Source organism: Macrobrachium nipponense, chromosome 1 (genome assembly GCF_015104395.2).
Source record: "Macrobrachium nipponense isolate FS-2020 chromosome 1, ASM1510439v2, whole genome shotgun sequence".
Taxonomy (NCBI): Eukaryota; Metazoa; Arthropoda; class Malacostraca; order Decapoda; family Palaemonidae; genus Macrobrachium; species Macrobrachium nipponense.
The window spans coordinates 130,808,488-130,818,420 of record NC_087200.1 but is presented as its reverse complement, the minus strand read 5'-3'; positions in this window follow the sequence as shown (position 1 = coordinate 130,818,420).

Sequence of the window (9,933 nt, the reverse complement as noted above, 5' to 3'; positions counted from 1 at the left end):
TTTTTTTTTTTTTTTTTTTTTTTTTGTCTAACGCATGCTGCTTACCATCTGTAAAAAGGCAGTCTGAAAAACATACATTAATTTACAGTAAAAAAACTGTTTCGTTTAGCTCATGCTACTTTTGGATCGTTGATTTCAGGGTAGGGCTTTTTAAGTTATGTCTTGCAATCAAGGCATTGAAGGCTTTGTATGGTGTATAATGCATTTTAAGTTCTAGTTGAAATTATTTAGCTTAATTTTGTTGGAAGATACACTCGGCAATCTACCAATGTTTGAGAGGGTGGTAGGTCTCGGCGTTAACGCGCACGCAAAGGTAGTATGCGTGTGGGGGGTGAGTAATAGCAATCCGTAATATTAGACGGAACTTTAGAATCACGTTTTTCTCGGCGTGTGGTTATTGCAGAATGCATGTGAGGAGGCTCTTGGAGGTGCTGCACAGGGAGTGAGCTCGCCAGGGGACAGATGTGCTGGAAGGGGAGCTTGTCCTTGTCCAGTGCGAGATTGCGGAGTGATTGCACCAGGTGTGTTTTACTTACGAGATGGCCCGGGTGGTGGCAAGACGTCCTCTCTCTCTCTCTCTCTCTCTCTCTCTCTTCTCTCTCTCTCTCTCTCTCTCTCTTATTCATTGGATTGCTCTCGTTCTATATCTTGACCAGTCGGATTTCTAAGGCCGGTTTGCAGGGACGTTAAACCACGTCTCTTTAATGGGCGGTGTTTATCTGGGTTTGAGGATCTGTGTTTGTGTGTCCAAGTCAGAGTGACACTGGGTTGGGCTTGGATTCTTAATTGTGGGTGAGGGAGGAATGATTTCTTGAATTTATAGCAGACTTGTTTAAACAGCGGTTGGAAAAACAATAGCATTGCATTGCCAAGAATTACTCATGGGCTCAGGATTTTTTTTCTTCTTGAAACAAAAGCCCTGATTTGGGAACAATATATATTCAAGAAGAACATGAAAAATTTTATTCTTGAAAAATCTATATCCGAAATCGTTGCCTCAGTGCGGTCATTAATGTCCGACCAGATGATAGACGATGTTAACCGGCGATACAAGCTGAACATTTCCCCAGTCATCTTTCAGTGATGATGGCCAGATTCCCCGACGATATTCAGGTTCTCTGCCATTTTGTATTTCTTTTGTCTGCCGAAGAGCAAGTAAGAGGGAAAAGCAGAAAAGAATTTGCCATGGGTAACATGCGAGGCTCAATCAAATGTCTGAAAATATTTTTTCTTCTTACGAAAGGAAATCATGTTCAGGAATCCCGTGGTGTATATTCACTTTCACCTTTCATTAATAAAAGTATCTCAGGGGAAATGCGACAGTACGTATATACTATATGACTTGTGTGGTTCAGCTGGTAGCGAACTTGCTTCCAGTTGGAAGACTTTGGCTCGATCCCGATAGGATTCAGATATTTAATTTTGCTCCACGTGTGATTATGTGTTTTCTCTCTCTCTCTCTCTCTCTCTCTCTCTCTCTCTCTCTCTCTCTCTCTATCTCTATATATATATATATATATATATATATATATATATATATATAATATATATATATATATGGTTTGAAATAAAGCTGCATCAAGAAACAGATCTTTCTTTTCATATATTTTTCTTTCTTTGTTTGCGTCTCCCAAGATATATATATATATATATATATATATATATATATATATATATATATATATATATATATATATATATATATATATATATATATATATATATAGGGTTTTGAAAGAAAGCTGCATTAAGAAACAGATCCTTCTTTCCATATATTTTTCTTTCTTTATTTGCGTCTCCCAAGATAGAGTATAACCCAATGCAACTTCCCTCCGAGGTATCTCTTACTAATTGTTCATCATTCTTGTTTTCTCTTTGTTGTCAGTTCAATGGACGCCTCTTCGTGCGTGTAAAAGTCACGCAGAGATTTCTTGTAGCTCATCGTTTCAACGAATCTTTTTCGTAGTTTAGTCATTTATCTTTTGGGAAACAAAAAATAAATTCATGCTCTTTTAGCGTGGGAAGATGCGTAGTAAAAAAAAAAAAAATAGTAATAAAAAGATGCCGAGCGGTCATGATTGAATACTGGGTAATGGGAAGTCCCTTCTGTTTCTGTAGGCGATGGATGAGACGCCCTTTGGCGAATGGCGGCGCGACCTCGTCATGCCATTTAACGTTTTGAATGATCCTCTGGAGAGTACTTTTGTTCTTGTGGGCACTGAACCCTCGGGTTAATGGGTTGGTCACCTCTGAGACAATTGCTCTGACCCTCCGATTCAGTTGCTCTGACTGTCTCCTCCTTTTTGTAGTAGAATTATTGTTTCTGGTGGTTTAAAACTGATTCAGAAAAGGTTGTAATTAAGCCTCATTTAAAGTTGGTTTCTTAATATACACTTTACGACATACTGAAAAGTCGGAGTTAATTGATCTCTTTTGGGGTTAAGAGAGTGCTGGTTTAATTCTCATGTAATTATCTAACATTGTTTCTGTTGTTAAACTATTTTTATTTCGTCACTGTTAGGAGCTACGCAATTTAAACGTAAATAGCCTACCAGCATACAAAGTACTGGAGTTGGTTATTCCCTCAATGAAACCAGTATATTGTTATATCGTTGTTTAGGTTTTAATGAAAATTATTTATTTCCAACATTATGAAAATAATGGCGTTATTGCTATGATTTTTAACGTTTCACATTTAGAAAAATTTCCTTAGGTGTCAAAGTCCCATTGAATTTTACTGTATGTAATTAATTATTTTCAGTCCATATATTTCTATAAACCGTTTTTGTTTTAAAGATATTCTTCTATTTGTCATGTCTCAAGTATTTTCAATGAATGGGATATTTTCCGTGAAAGCTTGTATTGAACATTAAAAGCATACTGGCCTCCTTTTAAGCTGACAGATTTTAGAAAATCTCAGTGGCAAATGAAGACACAAGTCTTCTTTCATCATTCAGATCTTGTCCTATAGGGGTGTTTGTGCACAGCTACAGAGGGCCATATGTGGCGCACTGCATGGTGTGATGAAGTTTCTGACGGTTTCAACTTCTATAGTATTGTCTTGCTTGAGTGTTCTCCTCTTATAACAAATCTTTCACACCGCTCCTTTGAGATCTGGTAGATGTGACTTAGGGTAGCTGAATCATGCTTTGGAACTTGCATAGCTATTCTGGCTTCAGAATGGTTGGTATAGTTGTATACACGGTTTGTACCTTACGGTACAATTGCTTGTTATTATTATTATTATTATTATTATTATTATTATTATTATTATTATTATTATTATTATTATTATTTGACAAATTGAAACAGCAAGTCGGAGAACAGATTGCTACAAGCCGGATAGCACCCCCAAACGGAAAGAGAAGCACAGAAGTAAAATTAATGATAATAATAAAAGAAATATGCGATAAATTGGGGAGGAACCGATTAAACTATGAAATTATGACGTGATTCAAATGAGTATCATCAACAAGGAAGCTTTAGCATTTACTTTGAACTCCCGTAGTGTTGACGATTTAAAACCTTGGTAAGATCATTCTTTAATTTGGTCACAAGTGGAACAAAATTTCTCTAACTTACGGTGTAACTTGAAGGCTGCTGTTTTCGCTAAAGATTAGAATGCAGAATAAAAAAAGATATGGTTATCTTTGTGGTCATAAGCTATACATAGTAATTAGATATAACTATGGATACAGAGATTCGTAGAAAGATATGGAATAAGAAGTTTAATGTGACTTAGATCCAACAATTTCAAATGAAGGTCAAGCAAGGAAGACCAAACCGGGCAGTAATATTGAAAACAGCAAAATGAAAAAAATTAAATGTGGCGCCTAGAGCTTTAAATGTGGTATACAGATTTAAGAAACATTATCAGGTAAAATATGTGGGTGGGGAGGGTCCACTCTCTGCACCCGCTAACAGTTAAGGTTTGAATTTTTTTTTTTTACGATTTATCTTCATTCCTCACAGTTTACACCATCATCATTTTGGGCGAGATTTGTATCAAGAGATCTAGTAGCAACAGGTCTTCAGTCAAAAGATAGGATCGATGCAAATTGAGTAGCATCATCTGCATGAACAACAAGTTTGTTTTCTAAGCCAAACCACATATCTTGTGTATATAATATAAACATGAGTAGGCCAAGATATCTGCTATTCTGAAGAACACAGAAGATGATGTTTATGTCTTCATTATGGTGCCAGTCAACATCTTGCAATCTGTTGGTAAAAATTTATTTAAGAATACTAAGAAATGGTCATCCAACTGCTGTGTGTTAAGAGCTTTTAAATGAGGTACTCATAATGAACACGGTCAAAAGGAGCACTAAAAACAAATCCAATCGTAAGAACTTCATGATCAAATCTCTAAGACTACCTCACAAGCACCCTGGCCCTTGCAAGAGCCCAACATTAAACTTTGGAATAGGTGATGACTTCCATCATTGATATTCATACCTTTCGTCAAAAAGGGTTATCAGTCAATTTTCACACAGTAATCTAATGAAATATCATTACAAATTCTCCAAATGTAAAAAGAGCCTCTTCCAGCTAACTTAGAGAAAATAACAGATAACACTTTGAAGCTAAGTAATCAAGAGCTTCACACACAGAAAAAAATGAATAAATAAATAAATAAAAAAACATTTATTGCCTGCACCAGCGAAAGTGTCAAGGTCGAGCAAGAGATTCATAATTTCAAGTTCAAGCAGAACTAGTCACTTTAGCTTTATGAAAACAGAAATAAGTCATATGAAGTCTCATTACACAGCAGCCATAGGAGATCCACCTCCTTTACACTTTGTGACAACACTGTTTGAGACCAAAGAGGCGCTGTTGAATATAGCTCTAGTGTAGCATCTCTCTAAGCTACAGCTCTCAAGGTTTATTTTTTATTAGTTTCTAAGCAGATTTTGTTGAATAACCTTTACATATTCCAAACTCATTGTGTAAAGTAAACAGGGTGTTTATCTTGAACTTGTTAGGCACAACATGTGTACCATCAGCGGTCTTAAATTGCGCTCAATCATTGTAATGGGAGTAGTTTTTGTCGAGGAGGATGCTGTTACCCCATTGGCTTGCCAGGGGAATGGCAAATCAGCTACCTGGTGCCCATGCCATGAACGTGGTCAGAAGTAAATCTGCTTTCCAAGGAAAGTGAATCCAGTCGAAAGAAAGTACCTACCTTTTGATTTTTTTTTATGTGATGTAAAGAAAGTAAAATGGTTTTCGATTATCATGGCCGGGAAAAATTGCCGAAAAGTGAAAGTCGGTGATAAATGGAGATAAGGCGGCCATGCCCATGTCTGTCTGGTTTTTATTGTAATGCCACCGTCTGTCATGTCTTGGTCTTGAACAGCTGGAGTTTTTTCGATACGTACGATTTTCATATTAAAAGTCTTAATGGAAAATTGTTTTCAGTGCTTTGTTCTTTGCTTTATAAAAAATGCACGAGTTATCGAAGAAAAGGAAATTCGTCTTTTTACCTTTTTATATGATTTATCTTAAAATCGAAAGCTTGAAATATTTCAGCTTCATCGCTGTGCTTTTTTAATTTATGTCCCTTTTTTCAGTTAATTCAATATAGAAGTAATTGCATGACTTTGCGATGAAAGTATTTCTTTGAGAATGTAAAGGGTCTCATGATAAAAATCGAACGAAAAACTTTATTGGTTTTCTTTCTTGTTAGATATCTGTCACAGCAAGAAAAAAAAGAAAAAAAAAGTCTGCCTAAGCATACTTCAATTCTTACATATTGAGACAACACAGTAGCAACACAGTAGCTGCTCAACTTAAATATTCTCATAAACTTCGTTTCTAACACTGAATATTTTGTTGGTTAACATACCTGGAAAAAGCCTTACTTGCTATTTCAGTAAGATTACAAAAACACCATTATCAATATATAATTTTTTTTTACCCAACTGTTTAATTTTTCGGGAGGATTCGCATCATATTTCGTGTTCCGAAGTGTGTACAATTTTCGCCCAGATACACCTTAGTATGCAGACGCGCATGTGCCTTATGTGTGTGGGTAGGTTGTCTCCCTTAGGGCTACGTCGAGATTTTAAAGCGTGTTTGTGCGGTGCGTTCGTACGCAACTCCCTGCGTCTGGCCGCTCGGCATGTGGTGGATGGCAGTTCCAGGGGAAGGAAGGAAGGTCTCTCCGTCTCTGTTTTCACTTGCGCTCGATGTTGAGCCAGTGGCAGGCAGTCCGTGTCTCTCCGAGAAGCCTGAACGCTCGTCGGCTGTGCGTTGGCCATGGTATACTGCATACGCTGGCTGTCACGCTAAACATTTCGCGTGCCAGTTTGTTCATTTGAGTTGCCATGTGACTGTGAAGGACGTCCGCTTCACCAAACAGTATTTTCTTCAACAATGGGAAACGTGCTTTTAATAAGTTACGCTTCATCGCTTTGAATAATTTATAATGAATTGCGTTCGTGTGGGCCTTTTAGAGAAAATGAGGAGGTCCATCTATAAACCTTGTGATGTCTGTAGAATATGTGTATGCACACTCTTCTCTGATTTTGGAAATGAGTAAACTGGGAGCTCTGAAAAATGACCATCATGAATATATGTATAGGCTTAACAACGTCTTCAACTTGATTTGTGTCAACAAGTGAATACTTTTACTGGATAATAATGGTGAGTAATTACATTGTTGATATTTAGCTGTAATGTAATTTCGAAATTTTTATATTACATTGTGTGTGTGTGTGTGTGTGTGTGTGTATATATATGATATATATATATATATATATATATATATATATATATAGAGAGAGAGAGAGAGATAGAGAGAGACGAGAGAGAGAGAAGAGAGAGAGAGAGCACGCCTTTTATCTGAAAATTTCATGTAATTCTATTATAAGTTTTAAAATGCGTGAATATACCTTTGATTAGTTGAATCCCAGAGTGAAAAATGTAAAAGGAAAGTGTTTGTTCCTTCTTGTTTTTATTGACAACTTTATATATATATATATATATATATATATATATATATATATAATTATATATATATATATAATAACATTGAACAAGTAAGAAATATATATATGTATATGTATACAGTATACCATAAAGTTGTTTATTCTTATCGTGGTGAATCCAGAAAAACCGACAGAATAGTCATTGCCACATTCAAATGTTTACTATACACACACAGACAGGCCTATATATTGGATGTGTATGTCCATATGTAAGCATCTGGCTAATTGGTATGGTCAAGGCTTGCTACTAAGAGTTTCTTATCTCTTCATTGAAACGTTTCGTCCCAGCCACTTTTAGTATCATCTGGCTAAAGTTGGAAAAGGAATAGTGTTAAGGAAGCGGGGGGGTTGGGGGCCAGGTGGAAGGGCATAAGGATAGAGGAGGGTAATACGATAAGACGAAGGCCACCACAGACTTAGGCTAAGGTTACTACTCCCTTAAGAGACGAAGGTAGAAAATGCACCAGAGCTTGACGTTCTTGAGCACACACACACACAACTTTAGTGATTTCAATAGGATGTGAGATTTAGAACGCACCTCCATCTGGTTTACCTTTTAATAGTTATATGGATTATTTTTATTTACGAAATGCCAGTTTATTTCGAAGGTATTCTAAATGTCTGTTGAAACTGTAGCAAGTCATGATGGGCTGTTCCCAATGTTTTTTTTTTTTCTTTTTTTTCTGTCTTATGCGTTGCTCCATCACCTAAATATGTTTGGTTTCTCTTTACGTACATCATCTGTATTTGTCTCTTGAGTTCTTTTTTCTTGGCGTAGCCGTGGGTGGATCAAATCGCAACTTGAAGCGCGTCTGCAGGTGGACTTGTTCCCTTTGGAACTTTGCTGTTTCTTCATCCGGATGACCATTGATCGATCTAGGAAAGGGGTGCTAAGATCATATCAGGTTGCTAAGGTATTCGAGTATTGGCCCCCCTCCAAATTGACAGTTCGTGGTCTGTAAACAAATTATGAGTTTTATCAGTGAACTGTGTAGATCTTCAGTTTGATGTTTGATATATGTCTGTGTGCTCCCCTCATTGATTCCTGTGATTTGTGGTTGCTTGAAAAATTCGGTCAGGATCAGGAATCGTGGAGAATGTCTTTAGAAGTAGGTAAGACTTGCAGAAATTTAACTTTGGTATATGTAGGGATGTTTGATTATGTCATGTTACTAGGAAGGCGTCGTAATTTCGATCTCTCTCTCTCTCTCTCTCTCTCTCTCTCTCTCTCTCTCTCTCTCTGGTCCGTCTCGTCTCTCTCTCTCTCTCTCTCTCTCTCTCTCTCTCTCTCTCTCTCTGGTGTTCGATTATCGAACCGGGCGATGAGGGTCGAATGGGTCGGTAGGTTCCGAAAGTCCATTATGCCTGTATTGACCTGAGGGGTGAATTATGTGCGTAGTTGTTAGTCGATTATTGTGGGTTTCGGGCAGCGGGAGAGAAAGAGAAGAGAGGAATACTATCCGTTAGAGTTAATTATTGCTCCGTCTGTAAGTATATTGTCAAATCGAGAGGGCCTCTACGAGGTAATCCTCACATCTCTGCTGTGAAACCATTCATAAGACTCTCTCTCTCTCTCTCTCTCTCTTCTCTCTCTCTCTCTCTCTCTTAACGAGAATGATCGTGTACTACAGCTTTAGAGATAAAAGTTACCACCGACAGTTTAGAAGTTAAAATCTCACTCTACAGTGGTTTTTTTGATAGTGATGAATATTTTGGTCTTGTGAAGGATAGTTTTGGGTGGAGCTGCGGGAAGGGCTGCGTTTATTTGACGTTAATTGGTTAAAAAACATTTACTAGATCATGAGTTAAGCATATGTTCAAGTTTCCTGTTTTAATTTTGGGTTATTTGTGTTTTGTTTTGGTTCTTGGTTTGAAGAGTATGTATCTTGTCTTTAACAAAACTTTAGATGATTGATTTAAGTTTAAACAATAAACAATAATAATAAAACTTTGAGAGATGGAAATATACCAGGTTATGATGGAATCACTTGGAATAATGAAGCAAAGTCTGATTATTGGGAATTGGAAGTCATACCAAAGGTACCACAGAAACTTGATCAGACTGAGTGTGGTAACAATAGGGGCAGTACACTTACGTCGGTCGCAATGAAGATATTCTGGGTTTATTCTTACTGAGATGGAGAAAACAAACTGATAAAAAGCGTAGAGATGAAGAAACTAGTTTTAGGAAAGGCAGTAGTTGTACAAATCAATCAAGTATTCTTGTTAAAACATTGTGCAGTAGTGTGTGGAATTATAGAAGGGCTTTTGTTGATTCCTAGAAGGCATACGGCAACATCCACAGACCAATATTTTGGAGGGCTTGCGTCTCTGTGATATTCCCTTGAAATATGTAAAGTTAATTAGAATTGTACATAACGAAATAGATGCAAAGTGTATGTTGATAGCATCTTGCCAAGTGAATTTGTAGTTCATAGTAATACAAGGTTTAGATTCGAGTAATGATAGAAACTTGACTTGCTTTGAATTTCCAGGTAATGCTGTTTCCTTCGGCAAAACTCCACGATATTTAAGGAGATTGCTGAATATAATGCATCATCAACAAAAGAGACTCGAAAGATACCGAAGAAACACAGTTCATTTGGACAAATCATGTACAAAGGGATGAAATAACGCTAGATGGAGAAAGGATTAGTGAGATTGAGTCATTAAATTATCTAAGAAGAATTGTAACCAGTGCGCGGTTTTTTGAGTAGGAATTGAGTGAAAGAATAAGAAATACAATACAAGCAATTCTTAGACTACATAAGGTTTAGAAATCTAAGATTGAAATTGCATACGGAAGTAAGATAATATATATGTTTAGGTACTGGTATACCTACGTGAAACTATAGCTTTATGAATTTTTCGTTTTGACAATGAAGCTTTCAGAAGATTATTAGGAGTCACGTCGGTGCATAGAGCTAGAAATAACATTAAG